This window comes from Neovison vison, chromosome X, assembly GCF_020171115.1.
Source record: "Neovison vison isolate M4711 chromosome X, ASM_NN_V1, whole genome shotgun sequence".
NCBI classification, from domain to species: Eukaryota; Metazoa; Chordata; class Mammalia; order Carnivora; family Mustelidae; genus Neogale; species Neogale vison.
The window spans coordinates 64204849-64228003 of NC_058105.1; positions in this window are offsets into that span (position 1 = coordinate 64204849).

The window sequence follows — 23155 nt, forward strand, 5'->3', positions numbered from 1 at the left end:
GCATACTAGCCTTCTTCACTGTTCTTCACCTTATCTCCTTCCACCAAAACATCCCTGTCTATCAGGCACACTAGAATCTCTATGGAAAGATAGAATTTTGAGGCAAAATATGAAGAGAGTTTACTTTAGAACAAGAAAGTTGCAACTTCTTCAAGCCTAAGGTCACAGTGTGAGGAAACCTCAAAAATCTAAGACAGAATTAACAGCAGTAAAACCACCTTTGCTACATTCTTCCCTCACCATGAAGGTTCTTCCCTTAACCTCTAATCTCATAATTTAATGTGTATGTTAGTTATTTTTGTTGATGGTTTATCCCCTGTGTATACTACAAACTGATTGAGAGCAAAGATCATTTTTGACTCTTATCTGTATTCCCAATTAGTCTAACACAAAGACTTTTTGTGTTTATTGAATGAATAAGTGAAGTAATGAATGAACAAAACTAAACGCATGAATAAATAAATAAATAAATAAATAAATAAATATTGCTGATTACAGAGTCTTTCTCAGTGTACTAAGATTGTGGTCTTCATGTATAATGTTTATGGGGCTTTATAAGTATGCAAATAAAGAAAAAATATACACCTGTGGATTATAATATTCCGAGTCTGAAAGTAGTTATGAGAAAAACAAGACTTGCAAAGCATACAAACCTCTGTTTACATGTAAGGGAACCACATTCAGAACCCAGGGCCAAGAGTTGCAAAGAGCCTTCTGGGTAATAACCATAGCAAAGAGAAAACAAGAAAGTACAGTGGGTTAAGTCGAAAAGTAGTACTTTAATTTATAGATTAAAATAAATTTTAAAAAGTGGATGACAACATTTTTGTAGACTAGACATTTTGTCAAACTAGATCTTCAGCAAACTCTCCTTATAAAACCAGAACCATTAAAGAACTAGATGAAACCATGACTGACACTCAGAGATTTCTAATACAAATTTTAAGGTTATTAAAAGTTAGAAAAGATACACTTTCAGCACTAGAAACTAAGAATTTGAACTGCTTTATGAAAATACCATGACTTGTGAGGACTGTCAAAAGGAAAGGATACCCATCCTGGCTGAGGTATATCAAATGAAATATGCTTGACCTTGCAATTCCCTTGTTAATTCTGACTTCATATATTTACCCAGCTTGAATCTGTTGTTAATTTAGTTTTCTGACTTCTCCAACTAAAAGAATACACTGACAGTCCAACACACATTTCAGTCCACTTGGCAGTTCTGTTTCTCAGTATAAATTATTAAGTTGGCTTCCTCATAAAAAAAAAAAAATTCTTTGTGAATTTGAGCCCACAGTGTGAGCCAGTTTTCCTGAGGTCTGATTATTTTCTGGACAAAGAAAGTTCCAGACTTGTTGAGCTTTAAAGCCAAACCCTGAGACAGTAAGAGAAAAAGATCCCTTTCCTGATAATTAGCTATTGTCACCTCCCACCTTCATTTCACAGAAAAAAAACTTAACATTGCTGAGAAAACCAGCCAGCTTACCTCATTTCTCTTTTGCATGCAAGTATCTCTCTTTTCATTGGTCCTAAAAAGGGAACAGAAAGTTGCTCAGAAGTCAGTGACCCAGTTTAGGCAAAGACAAATACAACTCAGATAAAGCTTTGAGTATTAATTAAAAGGAGTAAATCTGAGGATAAACCAAAAAAGCTGATAATTGAATTATCTCCAATTAACTTTTAGAAGAAAGTTTTTGGTTATTTAATATCAATATCAACTCAAAGTAATAAATATTCAGACAAAAGAGTCTAAAAAATAGTACATATTTCATATTTTGCCATGGTTCTGAGCTCCCCTCTTCTTTGTATATATATCCCCTCAAAGTTTATGTTTAAGTGATACATAATATCTTCCCTAGGCTGGGGTAAATTTATGAGTTAGTGCTTTAAAGGCTTCGGGTATTATTTAATAATATGAGTAGATCAGGATTGATAGCTATCCTTAAGGATATTATTCATGAAAATATACTATGTTTTTTAGGAGGACACAAGACTACTGCCTGATTTTAATATTATGAAGAACTAAATATTTCCCAACCAATTGGTTTGATTTAATTTGATTCTTATGGATACTAATAATTGGGTCATATATGTCTTTTTTTAATATAGTCTGCTGAAAAACTGGAACTAATTTACAGTCTACTGGGAGCAAATTTGGAGATCTTTTTATGGTAATTTTTATTATCGTCTTTCATGGCTTTGTTTTAATGCCCTTGTTCATTTTCTCTTTATTATTTTACACCTACCATTTATTTATATTATCTTGCTATAGTATGCATCATTTTAAATGATTTTCAATCCTTCCTGGAACAATAGTGAAACAAATAATTTTTTAAAAATAGTGGATGTGATTTCAATTCCTTTTGTGTTACAAGTAGTGAATATTAATTGATTTAGATAAGCAGTATTCAACAGTTGCCCATATCTGGAGAGGAAATAAGGGGGGAGATAGCTTAGTAGGTGGATCATAAGCTCACCTCATCCCATGGATACAACTAGATATCACTCACATTTGTGTATATAACCCAGAAAATGATGCAAAGATTGGCAGGAAAAAAAAAAAACTACAAAAGGTAGAGAAGGGGCCACATCAAAAAAGTTAAGAAGAGTGAAGATGTGGTTTGGGAGTGAAATCAATCATGGCAGTCCATGCTCAGTAGGAACCCGGTGACACAGAGAAGGATGAGAAACACACTATCCCACTGGGGAGTGTACATGGGGAAGACAAATACCCAAAATATTTAGTCTTGAAAACAATAGGGTGAGAGGGGCCAAATTTCATGAATTCTGAAGCAGGAATTAAAGTCTAGAACATTAAAAGTTATCAGGATTAGCTATGGATGAACCTGGAGGGCATTAGGAAGCTGAGTCCCAACTCTAAAGAGAGAGCACAAAAAACAGCCAGAGGAGATAGAGCCTTAAAGCAGAGTTTGAAAAACGCCAGAGGCAGACAGACAGGAGTTATTTACTCATCTCAGTATGGTCCAGAAAGGCAGGGATCATGGAAAACCCTTTCAGGAGCCAAGTAGCTGGCAAATGACATTTCCTTCCTCTGCACTTCAGCATAAACCCAGTCACCTGAGAGAACAAGCTCAATGTCAACAAACTCTACCTAATTTGCTTACAGCAAGTTCCATGCCCCCATGCTTCAGCAGATCTGTCCTTGCCAGTCACTTTTGCCTCAGTCCCAGTGCTGCAGGTTCCTTCCCTCAAAAAATTGCATAAACCCCACCAACAATTTGTCTCCCAACCCATGAGTTTTGTGAAGATTCATTTCTGGTGACAGTGGCAGCAGCAGGTCTTATTCTGCAAACAGACTGGGGCACACCTTCTTAAAATGTGCTCCACCCAGACGGGGACAAAACACTCCCACAACAAGCAAAAAAAAAGGCTCTTCAGACAACTTGAGGGAAAAAGTGACCAGGGTTCAGCAGGAAGGCACATGCAACATACACAGGAGATAATCTTTGAAGCACTACATCCCAGGGAACAGATGACACTGCACTGCAGAGAACTGCAGGACACATTCTTCATAAAGCCATTACCTACAAGAACAGGAGATGGGGTTGACTTTCTTAACACACAGAAACAGACATAGAGATTTAGACAATATGAGGATACAGAGGAATATCTCCCAAATGAAACAACAGGACAAAAACCACAACAAGAGACCTAAGTGAATGGACTCTGAAAAACAATCTGAGGGGTTTGAAGTGGCGGGGGTGTGGGAGGTTGGGGTACCAGGTGGTACGGATTGCATGTAGCACTGGGTGTGCTGAAAAAATAATGAATACTGTTTTTCTGAAAATAAATAAATTGAAAAAAATTAAAAAAAAACCCTAAGTGAAACAGATGTAAGTAATAAGTGTGATAGAAAATTTGAAGTAATGATCATTAAGATACCAAGAGTGGAGGACATCAGTGAAACTTTTAATAAAGAGATCAAATGAATCAAACGCAGATGAAGAACACAATGAAGGAAATTAAAAATATACTTGATGGGAAAAATAGCGGGCAAGATGAAGCAAATGAATGAATTAATGACCTGGAAGGCAGAGTAATGGAAAGTAATTGAGCAGAAAAAAAATGAAAGCAAAAAATTGTGCAAAATGAGAGTAAACTAAGGGAATTCAGTTACTCCATCAACCTAACATTCACATTATAGCCATCCCAGAAGAAGAGCTGGAAGAGGGGGCAGAAAATTAATTTGAAGAAATAATAGCTAAAAAAATTCCCTAATCTGGGAAATCCAGGAGGCATAGAGATTCCCCATGACACACAATCAAACCAAGGAGGTCTACATCAAGATACATAGTAAAGAAAAAAATTTTAAAGCAAGAGAGAAGATAGTTACATATATGCAGAACCTCATTAGTGTATGAGCATATTTTTCAGCAGAAACTTTGCAGCCCAGAAAAGAGTGGCATACTATATTCAAAGTGCTGAAAGGAAAAAATCTATAGGCAAGAATACTCTACCAGCAATGCTATAGTTTAGAATAAAAAGGATAAAGAGTTTCCCAAACAAACAAACAAACAAATAAATGAGTTCATGACCACTAAACCAGCCCTATAAGAAATAATAAAACGGGGTGGTGCTTGGGTGGCTCAATTGGTTGTGCATCTGACTCCAGACTTCCACTCAAGTCTTGATCTCACCACTATGAGTTCAAGCTCTACATTGGGCCCCATGCTGGGCAAAATAAATAACAAAAGGGATTCTTTGAGTGGAAAAGAGACAATAAGTGAAGGAAAGACATGTCAAAAAAACACAAAAGCTGTAAAAATAAATATTTCTATAAAAATCAAGGTATGAAAAAAATAAAAAGAAGTAAAATATGACACCAAATACCTAAAACATGAAGAGAAATAGAGAAGTAAAGAGTGGATTCAAACTTAAGTGGCCATCAACTTCATATAGATTGCTATATGCAGAAAATATTATCTATAAACCTAATGGAAACCATAAACCAATACTAGATATGCAAAGAATAAAAAGAAAGAAATCCAAATATACCACTAAAGAAAGAAAAACAACAACAACAATAAGAAAGACCCAAGAGAAGAAAGGATCAGAGGAAAGCTTCAAAAACAACCACAAAACAAGTAAAAAAATGACAATAAATAAATATCCATCAATACTTACTTTGAATGTGGAGTGGGAAGATGATGGCAGAAAGGCAGAACCTGGCTCACCTCATCTCACAAATACAACTATATAACTATCAAATCATCCTAAATACTCCAGAAATTGTCCTGAAGACTGGCAGAACAAGCACCATGACTGAAAGTAGAGAAGCCACATCAAATAAAGTAGGAACTCTTGAAACACAGTTTCAGAGAGTAATAAATCCTGCAGGTTGAAGGGAGCTACAGTAGTGAAGAAGGGGGAAAGACTAACACACAGGGGATGACATAGGATAAATCCCCCAGAGCAATCAGTTTGGAAAGCTAAAGGGGTGAAACTCATGAATTCTGGCAACTAGCCGAGCTTCAACCCTGGAGGTTTAAAGGTCAGCAAACTTGGCTGGGATAAAACCCAGAGGGCATTGTGCTGATATTTGTGAGAAGGCAGTTAAACAACTTTGGGACGTACAGAATGGTATCAGCAATCTGAAATACACCCGGGGAGCATGGTGGGGAAGTATTTGTTCATCTTGGAGTACATCCCAGAGAGAAAGCATTCACGGACACAGCCCTCTCAGAACAAAAGTACTCGCTGGTGCCATTTCTTTCCTTCCATCAGTTAACATAAACACAGGGCAACTTACAAGAACCACCACAGTGCCAACACTGGCTACTACCTTGCTTACACCAAGCACCCCCCCCACTCCAGCAGAACCACCATTACTAGTCATGTTTGCCTCAGTCCAAGCACAATGGGCCACTCTCTGAGAAGACAAGCCCAAATCCTTGCACACATTGCATCTCCAGTGGCAGCGGGGACAGCTCTCATTTCATAGAGAAGAGCACACTTACTTAAAACACCACATTCAGACATGGACAAAACAGTACCATAATAGGCAAAAACAGTCTCTACAGATAACTGGCATGAAAGATAAAGCAGCCAGGACAAAACAGCAGAGCACAAGAAGCACATATTGGAGACACTCCCAGAAGACCCTGGGGAATAGTAAACACTACACATCAGGGAACTACAGGACATCTTCTTCATAAGGTGATAACCCTCAAGAACAGAAAATGTAGCTGACTTTCCTAATACACAGAAACAGGCACAGAGATTTAAAGAAAATGAAAGTACAGAGAAATTTATCCCAAATGACGAGCAGGATAAGTCAGAGATCTAAGCTAAACAGATATAAGTAACATGCACCATAGAAAATTTAAAGTAATGATCACAAGGATATTCACTGGACTTGAAAAAAGAGTAGAAGACATCAGTGAGTCACTTAACACAGAGATAATGAACAGCAGCAGAGAAAAGGGGCCTAACAAACAAAATAAGAAACACACTTGATGGAATGAACAATGGTCTAGAAGAAGCAGAGGAATTAATTAATGACCTAGAAGTCAGTGTAGTGGAAAGTAATCAAGCTGAACAAAAGAGAGAAAGAAAAATTGTGCAACACAAAAATAGACAGGGAATTCAGTGAGTCAATAAATGTAATAACATTTGCAGTAAAGGGATCCCAGATATAGGAGAGAAAAGGGGGCATAAAATACATTTGAGGAAATAATAGCTGAAACCTTCCCTCATGAGGGGAAGGACACAAATATCCAGATCCAGGAGACAGAGACTACCCCCATCAAAATCAACAAAACCACATCAATACCAAAACATATTGTAATTAAATTGGCAAAATATAGTGATAAAGAAAAAATTAAAAGCAACAAGACAAAAGAAGACAAAACTCAGAAAGGAAAACCCAAAAGGCTTACAGGGGATTTTACAGAAGAAATTTGCCAAGCAAGGAAAGAGTGTCATGATACATTCAAAGACCTGAATGGGAAAAATCTGCAGGCAGAAATGTGATATCCAGGAAGACTATCATTCAGAACAGAATGAAAAATAGAGTTTCCCAGATAAACAAAAAACTAAAGGAGTTTGCAACCCCAAACAAGCCCTGCAAGAAATATTAAAGGGGATTCTTTCAATAGAATGGAAAGACCAAAGTGGTAGTATAAAGGAAAGAAACACAATAGCAGTAAAGATGATTTTTCTGTTAAAAAAAAAGTCAAGAAACTCACAAAATAAAAGGATGTAAAATATGACAATATTTACCTAATGTAAATTAGGTGGGAAGGAGAATAGTAAAGAATGGGTTCAAACTTAAGTGACCGTCAACTTCATATAGACTGCTATATGCAGCTGATGTTTTATACAAAGCTAGTAGCAAACCACATATTGAAAACCAGTAACAAGTATGCAAAGAACAAAGGCAAAGAAATCTAAATACATCACTAAATAAAATCAGGAAAGCAAGAAAGAGAGAGAGAAGAAAGCATTGGAGAAAATCATCAGAAGCAACCACAAAACAAATAATAAAATAGCAATAAATACATATCTACCTATAATTACTTCAAATGCAAATGGACTAAATACTCCAATAAAAGACATAGGATGTCAGAATGATTTTAAAAAATTAAGATCTGTATTCTCCCTATAAAAGCCATTGTTTAGACCTGAAATTGAAAGTGAAGGAATGAAGATATGTCTGTCATGCAAGTCATTGCCAAAAGAAAGCCAGGTAACATTACCTACCTACACAGAAAAAATACACATTAAAAAAATTATAACAGGAGACAAAGGACTCTACATAATAATAAAGGGGACAACCAAAAAGAAAATATAACAGTTGTAGATATTTACAGAAGAAACACCTAAATACATAAGACAGTTAATAAGAAACATAAAGGAATTAATCAGTAATAATATAATAAGAGTAGGAGACCTGAATATCCCACTTACCTTAATGGACAATCATCTAAACAGAAAATAAATAAGGAAACAGTGGTTTCGAAGTACATTTTGGACCAGGTAATTTAACACATATATTTAGAACATTCTATCCTAAAACAGCAGGGTACACATTCTTTTCAATAGCACAGGGAACAATCTCCAGAATAGATTACATTCAGCCCACAAAACAAGCTGCAACAAATTCAGGAAGATTGAAATCATACCATGCAACTTTTCTAAAAACACTATGAAACTAGAAGTCAACCAAAAGAAAAAATCTGGAAAGACTATAATCATAAGAAGGTTAAATAACATGCTACTAAACAATAGATGGATCAATGGAAATAAAACTAATAATAAAAAAGCACATTGAAACAAATGAAAATGAAAACACAATGGTCCAAAACTTCTAGGAGGGAGTAAAACAGGTTCTAAGAGGTAAGTTCATACCAATACAGGTCTACCCCCAAAAGAAAACAAATCTTAAATAAACAACCTAACCTTACACCTTAAGGAGATAGAAAAATAACACAAAACTTAAAACCAGCAGAAGGAAAAAATTACTAAAAGTTAAAGCAGAAATAAATGATAAAGAAACTTAAAAAAATGTATCAATGAAATCAGGAGCCGATACTTTAAAAACTTAAATAAAATTAATTAAACTCTAGCCAGACTCATTAAGAAAAAAAAGAGAAAGGACTCTAATAAATAAAATCACAAATAAGAGAAGAGAAATAGCAACCAACACCACAGAAATACAAATAGAAGACAAAGAGAAGACCATATTATGAAAACCTATATACCAACAAATACCAACAAATTGGACAATGCAAAATAAATGGATAAATTCCTAGAAACATATAGACTATCAAAACTGAAACAGGAAGGGGACACCTGGGTGGCTCAGTCAGTTACGCATCTGCCTTCAAGCCAGGACATGATCCAGCATCAAACTCCTTGCTCAGCAGGGAGCCTGCTTCTCCCTCTGCCTGCTGCTCTCCCTGCTTGTGCTTTCTCTCTCTCTGGCAAATAAATTAAATCTTAAAAAAGAATTGAAGCAGGAAGAAACAGAAAATTTGAACAGAACAATAAACGACAAAAATGTTGAATCAGTACTCCAAAAACTCCCAGCAAACAAAAGCCCAGGAACAGATAACTTCACATGTGAATTCTAACAAACATTTAAGGAAGAATTAATACCAATTACTTTCAAACTATTCCAAAAAACAGAAAAGGAAGAGAACTTCCAAATTCATTCTACGAGTCCAGCATTACCTTGATAACAAAACTAGATAAACACACCACTAGAAAAGGGAACTATAACCCAAAATACCTCATGAACATAAAAGCAAAAATCCCCAACAAAATACTTTCAAAACAAATCCACTAATACATTAAAAAACTATTCATCTAGATCAAGTGGTGTTTATTTAGGGTTGCAAGGATGATTCAATATTCATGAATCAATTAATGTGTTTTGTTGTATCAATAAGAAAAAGGATAAGAATCATATTATCATTTCAATAGATGCAGAAAAATATTTTGAGAAAGTACAGCCTCCATTAACGATAAAACCTGTCAGCAAAGTAGGTTTGGAGGGGGACGTCTGGGTGACCCAGTTGGTTAAGTGCCTGCCTTTGGCTCGAGCCATGATCCTAGGGATCAAGTCCTATGTTGAGTTCCTTGCTCAGCTGGGACCTGCTTCTCCTTCGGCCTGCTGTTACACTTCCTTGTTCCCTTTCTCTATCTTCCTCTGACAGGTGAATAAATAAAACATTTTTTGAAAATTTAACAATTAAGCTTTGAGGGAACATACTGCAACATATCAAAGCCCATCTATAGAAGAAACCACAGCTAACGTCATCCTTAATGGGAGAAATTGAGAGATTCTCCCTGAAGGTTGAGAACAAGACAAAGATGTCTATGCCCACCACTACTGTTCAACATAGTAGGGGATGTCCTAGCCACACCAATCAGACAACCAAAAGAAATGAATATCATCCAAGTCAGTAAGAAAGGCCCAAAACTTTCATTCTTTGCACATGGCATGATACTATATGTAAAAAACCAAAATACTTGACCAAAATACTCTTAGAACTTATAAGTAAATTAAGTAAAGTTGCAGGATACTAATCAATGCACAGACCTCAATTTCGTTTCTATACACCAATAATGAAGCAACAGAAAGAAAAATTAAGAAAATAATCCCATTTATAATTGCAGAAAAAGTAATAAGACAACTAGGAATAAACCTAACCAAAGAGGTAAAAGACCTGTATTTATACATTTAATTCAATCCCTATTAAAATACCAATAGCAGTTTTCATAGAATTAGAACAAATACTTCTAAAATTAATATTGAACTGCAAAACACCCAGAATAGCCAGAGAAATCTTAAAGAAAAATAAGCAATGCTGGAGGAATCACAATTCTGGACTTCAAGTTACATTACAAAGCTGTAGTAATCAAACCAGTATGATATTGACATGGAAATAAACACATAGATAAATGGACCAGAATAGAAAATTGATAAATAAACCCACAATTTTATGGTCAAGTAATCATCCAAAAGGAGGAATCTTCCAAAGTGGGAAAAAGTCTCTTCAAAAAATGGTGTTGGGAAAACTGGACACCAACTTGCAGAAGAATGAAACTGTATCACTTTCTTATACAGTAAACAAAAATAAATTCAAGGTTTATGAGAGACCTAAATGTGAGGTAGGAATATACCAAAATCCTAGAGGAGTATATAGGCAGCAGCCTCTTCAACCTCAGCCACAGCAACTTCTTGCTAGACTTGTCTCCAAAGACCAGGGAAACAAAAGCAAAAATGAATTATTGGGACCTCATCAAGATAAAAAGCCTTTGCACAGCCAATGCAATAGTCAACAAAACTAAAAGGCAACCTACGGAATGAGAGAAGATATTTCCAAATGACATATCAGATAAAGGGCTAATATCCAAGATCTATAAAGAACCTATCAAACTCAACACCCAATAAACAAATAATCCAGTCAAGAAATGGACAGAAGACTCAAACAGACATTTCTCCCAAGAAGACCTACAAATGGCCAACAGACACATGAAAACAAATGTTCCACATCATTTGGCATCAGGGAAATACAAATCAAAACAACAATAAGATACCACCTTACACCAGTCAGAATGGCTAAAATTAACAAGACAGGAAACAACAAATATTGGTGAGGATGTGGAGAAAGGGGAACCCTCTTACACTGCTGGTGGGAATGCAAGCTGGTGCAGCCACTCTGGAAAACAGTATGGAGGTTCCTCAAGACATTAAAAATAGAGCTACCTTGGGGTGCCTGGGTGGCTCATTGAGTTAAAGACTCTGCCTTCGGCTTGGGTCATGATCCCGGCTTCCTGGGATTGAGCCCCGCATCGCATCGGGCTCTCTTCTCCATGGGGAGCCTGCTTCCTCCTCTCTCTCTGTCTGCCTCTCTGCCTACTTGTGACCTCTGTCTGTCAAATGGATAAATAAAATCTTTTTAAAAAATAGAGCTACCCTAGGACTGGGCAATTGGACTACCAGGTATTTACCCCAAAGATACAAATGTAGTGATCTGAAGGGGCATCTGCACCCCAATGTTTATAGCAGCAGTGTCCACAATAGCCAAACTATGGAAAGAGCCTATATGTCCACTGACAGAGGAATGGATAAAGAAGATGTGGTCTGTATATATACAATGGGACATTACTCAGCCATCATAGAGGATGAACTCTTACCATTTACATCGATGTGGATGGAACTAGAGGGTTTTATGCTGAGTGAAATAAGTCAATCAGAGAAAGACAATTATCATATGGTTTCACTCCTATGTGGAATTTTAGAGAACAACACAGAGAATCACAGGGGAAAGTTGGGAAAACTGAATGGGAAGAGATCAGAAAGGGAGACAAATGATGAGAGACTCTTAACTATAAGAAAAAAACTGAGGATTACTGGAGAGAAGGTGAGGGCGATGGGGTAACTGGGTGATGGCCATTAAGGAGGGCATGTGATATAGTGAGCTCTGGGTATTATATGCAACTGATATATTATTAAATTCTACATCTGAAACTAATGAAATGTTGACTAACCGAGTTTAAAAACATAATCTATCACCCCTCCACTGCTCACCACACCTACAGCACCCCACAGTTTGTTCACTAATGATATACTATATGTTGACTAACCAAGTTTTAAAACAATCTATCACCCCACCATTTCTCACCACACCTACAGCACCCCACAGTTTGTTCACTATAGTTAAGAGTCTGTTTTCTGGTTTGCTTTTCTGTTTTTTCCCCCTATGTTCAGGTTTTGTGTCTGAAATTCCACATATGAGTAAAATATGTTTTTGTCTTTCTCTGACTCAATTTGCATAACGTAATGCTCTCTAGCTCCATGACATCACTGTAAATGGCAAGATTTTATTCTTTTTACGGCAGAGCAATAGCTCACTCTATATATGTACTCCTTTATCTATTCGTCAGTCTGTGGACATTTGGGATCTTTCTATAACTTGGCTATATTGATAATGCAGCTATAAACATCAGGGTGCATATACCCCTTCAAATAATCATTTTTGTACTCTTGGGGTAAATACCTAGTAGTGCAATTGCTGCATTGTAGGGTATTTCTATTTTTAATTTGTTTTAAAAACCTCCATACTGTTTTCCAGAGTGTCTGAACCTGTTGGCATTTCACCACAGTGTAAGAGGGTTACCTCTTCTCCACATCTTTGCCAACAACTCTTCTTTCCTGTGTTGTTAATTTTCACCATCCTGACAGGCATGATGTGATATCTCATTGTAGTTTTGATTTGTATTTCCCTGATAATGAGTGATGTTGATCATCTTTTCATGTGTCTGTTAACCATTAGGATGCCTTCTTTGGAAAAAAAAAATGTCTATTTATGTCCTCTGCCCATTTCCCAAGAGGATTATTTGTTTTTTGGGTATTGAGTTCAATTAGTTAGTTACATATTTTGCATACTAATGCTTTATCATATATGTCATTCACAAGTATCTTCTCCCATTCTGAAGTTTATCTTTCAGTTTTGGTAATAGTTTCCTTATTTTGTAGAAACCTTTTATCCTGATGAAATCACATTAGCTTATTTTTCCTACTGTTGCCCTTGCCTGGGGAGACATATCTAGTAAGAATTTGCAAAAGTCGATGTCAAAGAGGTTACTGTCTGTGTTCTTCTCTAGGAGTTTGATGGTTTCCCACCTCATATTTAGGTCTTTCATCCGTTTTGAATTTATTTTTCTGTATGGTGTAAGAAAGTGGTCCACTTTCACTCTTTTGCATGTTGCTGTCCACTTTCCACAAAACCATTTGTTGAAGAGACTGTCATTTTTCAATTGGATATTATTTCCTGCTTTGGTGAAGATCAATTGACCATAATGCTGTGGATCCATCTATGGGTTATCTATTTTGTTACATTGATCTATGTGTCTCTTTTGTGCCAGTACCATGCTGTCTTCTTGACCACAGCTTTGTAATATAACTTGAGGTCTGGAATTGTGATACCTCCAGGTCTGCATTTCTTTTCCAAGATAGCTTTGGCTATTTGGGGTCTTTTGTGGCTCCATACAAATTTTAGGATTGTTTATTCTAGCTTTGTGAAAAATGATCATGGTATTTTGATGGGGATTGCATTAAATGTGTAGATTGCTTTGGGTAGTATAGACATTTTAACAATGTTTGTTCTTCCAATCCATGGACATGGAATGTTTTTTCATTTCTTTGTGTCATCTTCAATTTCTTCATCATTGTTTTATACTTTTTAGAGTATAGGTCTTTCAACTCTTTAGTTAGGTTTATTCCTTAATATCTTATGGTTTGGGGTGCAATTGTTATTGGGACTGATTCCTTGATTTCTCTTTCTACTATTTCATTATTGGTATAGAGAAATGAGCATATTTCTATACATTGATTTTGTATCCTATGACTTTATTGAATTCATGTATCAGTTCTAGCAGTTTTTTGGTGGCCTCTTGGTTTCCTACACAGAATATCATATCTTCTGTAAATAGTGAAAATTTGACTTCTTCCTGTCTGGTTTAGATGATTTTTATTTCTTTTTGTTTTCTGATTGCTGAGGTTAGGTCTTCTAATACTATGTCAAATAACAGTGTTAAGAATGGACATCCCTGGGGCACCTGGGTGGCTCAGTGTGTTAAGCCTCTGCCTTTGGCTCAGGTCATGATCTCAGGGTCCTGGGATCAATCCCCACATCAGGCTCTCTGCTCAGCGGGGAGCCTGCTTCCCCCCCCCCTGCCTGCCACTCTGCCTACTTGTCATCTCTCTCTATCTCTCTCTGTCAAATAAATAAATAAAACCTTAAAAAAAAAGAATAGACATCCCTGTCTTATTCCTGACTGTAGAGGGGAAAGTGTTTTTCCCCACTGAGGATATTAGCTGTGGTATTTTTATATATGGCCTTTATGATAACAAAGTATGGTTTCTCTAAACATACCTTGTTCAGTTTTTATCATGAATGGATGTTGTAATTTGTCAAATGCTTTTTCTGCATCTCTTGAAAGGATTATATGGTTATTATTTTTTTTTGTTTTAGTCTTTCTTTAATGACAAACCAATGGATACAGAGGATAATAGGACAGAATGAGAAGAAAACAGAACTGTTTTATCCACAAATTGGTGGCTGAAGTAGAGTGTAGAATATGTGCTCAGATCTCTGCTGTTTCCACCACTTGTCCACAGCACAAGTCTCATCACTATATTTCTCAGCCTACCTGATAAACTTTTTAGGGGTTGCAAATCTCTGTTTGTTGTTTTTGTTTTGTTTTGTTTTGTTTTGTTTTGTTTTGTTTTATGTTAGTCACCATATAGTACCTCATTAGTTTTTGGTGTAGTGTTCCATGATTCATTGTTTGCATGTAACTCCCAGTGCTCCATGCAATCTGTGCCCTCCTTAATACTCATCACCAGGCTTACCCATCTTCCCACCCCCTTCCTTTCTAAAACCCTGTTTGTTTCTCCTTGGAGTTCACAGTCTCTCATGGTTCTTTTTCCCTCCTATTCCCCTCCTCATTTTTTATTCCTTCTCCTAATGTCCTTCATGCTGTTCTTTATGTTCCACAAATAAGTGAAACCATATGGTAATTGACGTTCTCTGCTTGACTTATTTCACTTAGCATAATTTCCTCCAGTCCCACACATGTTGATGCAAAAGCTGGGTATTCATCCTTCCTGATGGCTGAGTAATATTCCATTGCATATATGGAGCACATCTTCTTTATCCATTCATCTGTTGAAGGGCATCTCAGCTCCTGCACAGTAGGGCTATTGTGGACATTGCTGCTGTGAGTGTGCTGAGTTTTAACTAGGTGTGCTGTTGTCTCCTTGTTAAAGGGAACATGATGCTATTTCCACTAGAACTGAAGTTTCACAGAGCTCTATGGTCAACAGACATGGTGTGTGCAGGGATTCCTGCTGGTATTCTGGGGGAGAGACCCGCTGTGTTAATCCTAAGACACATTTCCCCTAGAAAAGCCGTACCAGCAGAGCTCGGGGCAGGGGGGTTAGGGGGAGAGGCAGGACGTGGTATAAGCTGGTAAGGCAGCCAGTGCTGACCCAGTACTGTTTACTGAACTGGGTTTATGCTGCGGAGAAGGAAAGGAAATGGTGCCAGCCCTCTCCTTTGTCTCTGGAGAGGGGTGTCTGTGTTTGCTGTTCTTAGGGAAACACTTTCATAGGAGTGCATAATATCCCCTTATGTGTCACAAGTGTTTTTCAGATTGTTGTTTTCACACTTTTTGTCTCTGGGCCACTTGCCTTCCGGAGCAGCACAGTGTGCTTTTCTTTTTACTCTAGTAAGGCCTGTTGGCTTTTAAAATTCCAAACTTCAGGGACCTCGTGTACTGGGGACCTACACTAATCCTCTGGGAAAGGGTCTTACCACACTGGGACTGATGCAGGTTTGACCCAGAAGGCCAAATGTGTCAGAACACAGGGACATGTGATTTGGAACAAGCAGGTTAAACAGCCAGTGTCCTGGTTACCTGTCCTCAGCAGGTTGAGTAGCAGAAGAGGAAAATGGCACTCACCAGTTTTTTGTTTTTGTCTTTGGTCCCCAGAGTGGCAATGCCACCTCTCACAGATGCACTTCAACAACAAATTAAGCCAACTCCACACACAAGAAGGGAAAAAATCAAGATTAGAGCAGCGATCAATGAGATAGAAACTAGAGATACAGTAGAACACACCAATTTTTTGAAAGAATCAATAAGATCAATAAACCATTGGCCAGACTAATCTGAAAGAAAAGAGAGAAGGTCCAAATTAATAAAATTATGAATGAAAAGGGAGAGATCACAACTAACACCACGGAAATAGAAACAATCATCAGAAGTTATTATCAACACTTATATGCCAAAAAGTTAGGCAACCTAGATGAAATGGATGCATTCCTGGAAAACTATAAACTTCCAAAATTGAACCAGGAAAAAATTGACAACCTGAACAGACTGATATCTAGTAACGAGATTTAAGCAGTGATCAAAAACTTTCCAATAACAAGAGCCCAGGACCTGATGGATTCCCTGGGGAATTCTACCAAACTTTCAAAGAAGAAATAACACCTATTCTCCTGAAGCTGTTTCAAAACATTGAAGCAGAAGGAAAACTTCCAGACTCTTTTTATGAAGCCAGCATTACCCTGATCCCCAAACCAGGCAAAGACCCCACCAAAAAGGAGAATTTCAGATCAATATTACTGTTGAATATGGATGCTAAGATGCTCAACAAGATCCTAGCAAATAGAATCCAATAACACATTAAAAAAATTATCCACTATGGAATGCAAGCTGGTGCAACCACTCTGGAAAACAGCATGGAGGTTCCTCAAAATATTGAAAATAGAACTGCCCTATGACCCAGCAATTGCACTACTGGGTATTTACCCTAAAGATACAAACGTAGTGATCCAAAGGGGCACGTGCACCCGAATGTTTATAGCAGCAATGTCCACAATAGCCAAACTATGGAAAAAACCTAGATGTCCATCAACAGATGAATGGATCAAGAAGATGTGGTATATATACACAATGGAATACTATGCAGCCATCAAAAGAAACGAAATCTTGCCATTTGTGACAACATGGATGGAACTAGAGCGTATCATGCTTAGCGAAATAAGTCAAGCGGAGAAAAACAACTATCATATGATCTCCCTGATATGAGGAAGTAGTGATGCAACATGGGGGCTTAAGTGGGTAGGAGAAGAATCCATGAGACAAGATGGGATAGGGAGGGAGACAAACCATAAGTGACTCTTAATCTCACGAAACAAACTGTGGGTTGCTGGGGGGAGGGGGGTTGGGAGAAGGGGGGTAGGGTTATGGACATTGGGGAGGGTATGTGCTTTTGGGTAAATTGGAAGGGGTGGTGAACCATGAGAGACTATGGACTCTGAAAAACAATCTGAGGGGTTTGAAGTGGTGGAGGGGTGGGAGGTTGGGGTACCAGGTGGTGGGTATCATAGAGGGCACGGCTTGCATGGAGCACTGGGTGTGGTGAAAAAATAATGAATACTGTTTTTCTGAAAATAAATAAATTGAAAAAAAATTATCCACTATGACGAGGTGGGATTCATCCCTGCATTGCAAGGATGGTTCAACATTTGCAAATCAATCAATGTGATAGAACAAATCAATAAAAGAAATCAATTGATGCAGAAAAAGCATTTGACAAAATCCAACATCCGTTCCTGATTAAAACGCTTCAAAGTATAGGATAGAGGGAAAATTCCTGAACTTCATAAAATCTATCTATGAAAAACCCACAGCAAATATCATCCTCAATGGAAAAAAAGCTCACAGCCTTCCCGCTGAGATCAGGAACATGACAAGGATGCCCACTCTCACCACTCTTGTTCAACATAGTATTAGAAGTCCTAGGAACAGCAATCAGACAGGAGAGAAAATAAAAGGTATCCAAATTGGCAATGAAGAAGTCAAACTCTCTCTCTTCACAGATGACATGATACTTTATATGGAAAACCCAAAAGACTCCACCCCAAACTACAGGAACTCATACAGCAATTCAGTAATGTGGCAGGATACAAAGTCAACGTACAGAAATCAGTGGCTTTCTTATACACTAACAATGAAAATATAGAAAGGGAAATTAGAGAATCGATTCCATTTACTATAGCACCAAGAACTATGAAATACCTGGGAATAAACCTAACCAAAGATGTAAAGGACCTGTTCTTAAGAAACTACAGAACACTCATGAAAGAAATCGATGAGGACACAAAAAGATGGAAGACCATTCCATGCTCTTGGATCTGCAGAATAAACATTGTTAAAATGTTTATACTACCTAGAGCAACCTATACTTTTAATGCCATTCTGATCAAAATTCCACCGGTATTTTTCAAAGAGCTGGAGCAAATAATCCTAAAATTTGTATGGAATCAGAAGAGACCCCAAATTGCTAAGGAAATGTTGAAAAAGAAAAACAAACCTGGCAGCATCACATTACTTGATTTCAAGCTTTACTACAAAGCTGTGATCACCAAGACAGCATGGTACTGGCATAAAAACAGACACATAGACCAGAGGAACAGAGTAGAGAGCCCAAATATGAACCCACAGCTCTATGGTCAAATAATCTTTGACAAAGCAGGAAAAAATATACAGTGGGAAAAAGACAGTCTCTTCAATAAATGGTTCTGGGAAAACTGGACAGCTATATGTAGAAGAATGAAACTAGACCATTCTCTTACACCATACATAAAGATAAACTCGAAATGGATAAAAGACCTCAACGTGAAACAGGAATTCATCAGAATCCTAGAGGAGAAGATAGGCAGTAACCTCTTCGATATCAACCGCAGAAACTTCTTTCAAAATATGTCTCCAAAGGCAAAGGAAACAAAAGTGAAAATGAACTTTTGGGACTTCATCAAGATCAAAAGCTTCTGCAAAGCAAAGGAAACAGTCAACAAAACAAAGAGGCAACCCATGGAATGGGAGAAGATATTTGCAAATGACAATACAGACAAAAGGCTGATATCCAGGATCTATAAAGAACTTCTCAAACTCAACACACACAAAACAGATAACCATGTCAAAAAAAGGGCAGAAGACATGAACAGACACTTCTCCAATGAAGACATACAAATGGCCATCAGACACATGAAAAAATGTTCATCATCACTAGCCATCAGGGAGATTCAAATTAAGACCAAATTGAGATACCACATTACTCCAGTTAGAATGGCCAAAATTAGCAAGACAGGAAACAACGTGTGTTGAAGAGGATGTGGAGAAAGGGGAATCCTCTTACACTGTTGGTGGGAATGCAAGTTGGTGCAGCCAATTTGGAGAACAGTGTGGAAATTCCTTAAGAAATTAAAAATAGGGCTTCTCTATGACCCTGCAATTGCACTACTGGGTATTTACCCCAAAGATACAGATGTAGTAAAAAGAAGGGCCATCTGGACCCCAATGTTCATAGAAGCAATGGCCACGGTCGCCAAACTGTGGAAAGAACCAAGATGCCCTTCAACGGACAAATGGATAAGGAAGATGTGGTCCATATACACTATGGAGTATTATGCCTCCATCAGAAAGGATGAACACCCAACTTTTGTGTCAACATGGACGGGACTGGAAGAGATTATGCTGAGTGAAATAAGTCAAGCAGAGAGAGTCAATTATCATATGGTTTCACTTATTTGTGGAGCATAAGAAATAACACGGAGGACATGGGAAGATGGGGAGGAGAAGGGAGTTGAGGAAAATTGGAGGGGGAGATGAACCATCAGAGACTATGGACTCTGAAAAACAATCTGAAGGGGTGGGGAGCCTTGTGGTGGGTATTATGGAGGGCACGTATTGCATGGAACACTTGGTGTGGTGCATAAACAATGAATTCTGATTACACTGAAACAAAATTAAATTTTAAAAATGGATTAAAAAAAAAGATTGAATGGTGTGTCACTGTTCCACTAGGCAATTTTCAGATCACATAGTCTGCCCTGGGGTTGTTTGCCTTCTTCTGCTCCAGGAATAAGGTAGGATCCTCATGTATGTATCCCAGCCAAGCTCAGGGACCTCTGAAACGCCAATCGTTGAGCCCTGCTGGTTGCAAAAGCATATGAAATTCAGCCCATCTCCCTTTCCCAGCGAGAGGTTTTGGATCATTGTTTTCCTGGCACATATGCTTGTGCATTTCACTCCTCACCTTTTTCCATGACCAGGGCTCCCTCCCATCCACAGCACCTATAACCCATTTATTTCCCAATCCATGTCTCCACACTTCTTACCTTTCTTGAAATGGCTTCTTCTCTCCCTTTAGTTATGCACTTTGTTCTGTCAGTCCTCAGATTGATTTCTTGAGTATTAAGAATGATTTGATCATGGGGCACATGGGTGGCTCAGTGGGTTTAAGCCTCTGCCTTCAGCTTGGGTCATGATCCCAGGGACCTGGGATCAATTCCCAAATCAGGAAGTCTGCTCAGCAGGGAGTTTGCTTCCTCCTCTCTCTCTGCCTGCATCTCTGCCTACTTGTGATCTCTGTCTGTCAAATAAATAAATAAAATCCTTTAAAAAAGGAATGATTTGATCATTATCTAGCTGTGTTCAACAGATGAGTCAAGCCTAGGGGCCTCCTACTATGCCACCATCTTAGCTCCCTGAAGGGTTTTAATTCTCGCATTTTTTCACTAAAACTTTTTTGAGCCATACACTGCAGTACCTTTCTTCAAATAGAAAAAAAAATACTTTGTAGAAGAGTTAAGATGGCAGAAGATTAGGGGAACCCTAGGGTTTCCTCTTCCTTCAAACAACTAGATAGTTATCAAATCATTTGGAACACCCAAGAAATAAACTGAAGTTTTGAGAGAACAAAAACTGCTAGTCTGCAAGTAGAAAAGCAACCATCTCTTGGAAGGAAGGAGGTACAGAGACTTGAATTGGGAAGGATTTAGCTATGGAAATGGTGGTGGGGAGGGACCCTGCTTACAGAGGCTATAACAAAGTATTATAAACAGCAAAGAGAGCAACATATGGCCTTGTAAAAGTCTGCTACAGTGGGGCATGTGCCTGGCTTATAGGTTTTTGGGTGATGAAGTGGGATGGATTCCTAGGTGTGACACCATGATTTCAGTATCCCCTGGGTTGCAAGAAGAATGGGTAGCACAGTATTGTTACACTGTTCCCAGGCACAGGAGCTCAGAACGTGGCTGAGAACAGCAAGTCATGGTGCCAGCTTTCTGCTCTGATTTGCCATAAACTGAGAACTGCCGTACAGTTGTGTGACCACTCTCCTGTCATTGACCCAGTAAATAACAAAAGCGTATCTAGACCATCCCATGGAGCAACAATGCAGGTTTGCACATCAGGAATCCTGAAAATTTGGAGGGTTGAAACTCAGCCATGTGCCTGAGATAAAAACAACAGCAATGACAACAGCAATAACAACATGCCTAAGCCACAGGCAGGGATAAATGCAAGGTTCTGACGGAAACCAGAGACACAAGAGTGATTGATTGGTCTTATGGAAGAGCTCACTGAAGAGTGGGGTTGGGGGGGCAGGACTTTCAGCTCTGGGTACAACCAACAGGGAGGGCACTGCCATATTCATCTCACCTATCAGTGCTGAAAGCCCTCAAGGGGCAAAACAGCGCCACCTAGTGGAGTCTAAGAGTTGCTTACATCAAGTCTTGACCAACTGTGACCAGGAAAAGCATTTCCACTAGAGCAAGACAACCTGAGAATAAGTGCAACAGGCTCTTCCCCCAGAAGACCAGCAAAAAAACCTCACTTACACCAAGTTTACTGATCATAGAGAGTTGAAAAGCTTCAACTCTAGGAGAAAACAGGATCCAGCTTCCTTTTTCCTTATATGTTTTAATTTCTTTATTACCATTTGTTTTCTTATGTTTTCAATTCCTTCTTTTCATTTTTAATTATTTCTAATTTTATATTTATATACTTTATACCTTTAATATTTTTACTTTCAATTTATTTTGTTTAATTAATTAATTTATTTTTATTTATTTGGGGGAGAGGGAAAATCTAGGTTCTATTAACAAAGAGAACTAAACACAACCAGAATCTTGGTTGTTTGCTTTTCTGCTTTTTTGTTTTGTTTTGTTATTTTTCTATTCTGGACAAAAAGACAATATAGAGAAAATCACCAGAAAGAAAGAATAGAAAGTAGAACTCATGTCCAAACATTTAATCAATACAGATATAAATAAGATATCTGAACTAGAACTTAAAATAACAATTATAAATATATTAGCTGGGACTTTAAAAAGCCTAGAATATCATAAAGAATCCCTGACAGCACAGATAAAAGAACTAAAAATCTAGTCAGGCTGAAATAAAATATGCTATAACTGAGACACAATCCCAAGTGGAGCACAAAAAAAAATGAGGATGGATGAAGAGGAGGAGCAAATCAGTGATATAGAAGATAAAATAGAATATAATGAAGTACAGAAAGGGGGGAAAGAAAGGTATGGACCATAAAAGTAGACTTAGAGAAGTCACTGACTTATTAGATAGTATGTATGAATGTAATAAGATTCACATCATTGGAGTCCCAGAAGAAGAAGATGTTACAAAGAGGACCAGAGGTTTATTTGGACAAATTATAGCTGGAAACTCCCCTAATCTGGGGAAGGACACAGACATTAAAATTCAAGAAGCACAGAGAACTCTCATTAAATTTAACAAAAGCCAAACATAACCAAGCATATCATAACCAAATTCACTAAATATACAGACACGGAAAGAATCCTGAAAACAGCAAGGGAAAAAAATTCCTTAACACACAACGAAAGACAGATCATATTTGCAGTAGATCTGTCCACAAAAAGGTGGCAGGACAGAAAGGAATGGCAGGAAATATTCAATGTGCTGAATGGGAAAAAAATATGCAGCCAAGAATTTTTCACCAGCAAGGCTGTCATTCAGAATATAAGAAGAGATAAAGAGTTCCTAGACAAACAAATATTAAAGGAGTTACTGACCATTAAACCAGCCCTGCATGAATATATATTTTTTTTTGGTGATGCAACATGGGGGCTTAAGTGGGTAGGAGAAGAATCCATGAAACAAGATGGGATAGGGAGGGAGACAAATCATAAGTGACTCTTAATCCCTGCATGAAATGTTAAGGGGAACTCTTTGAGTGGAGGGAAAAAAAGACCAAAAGCAACAAAGACTAGAAAGGACCTGA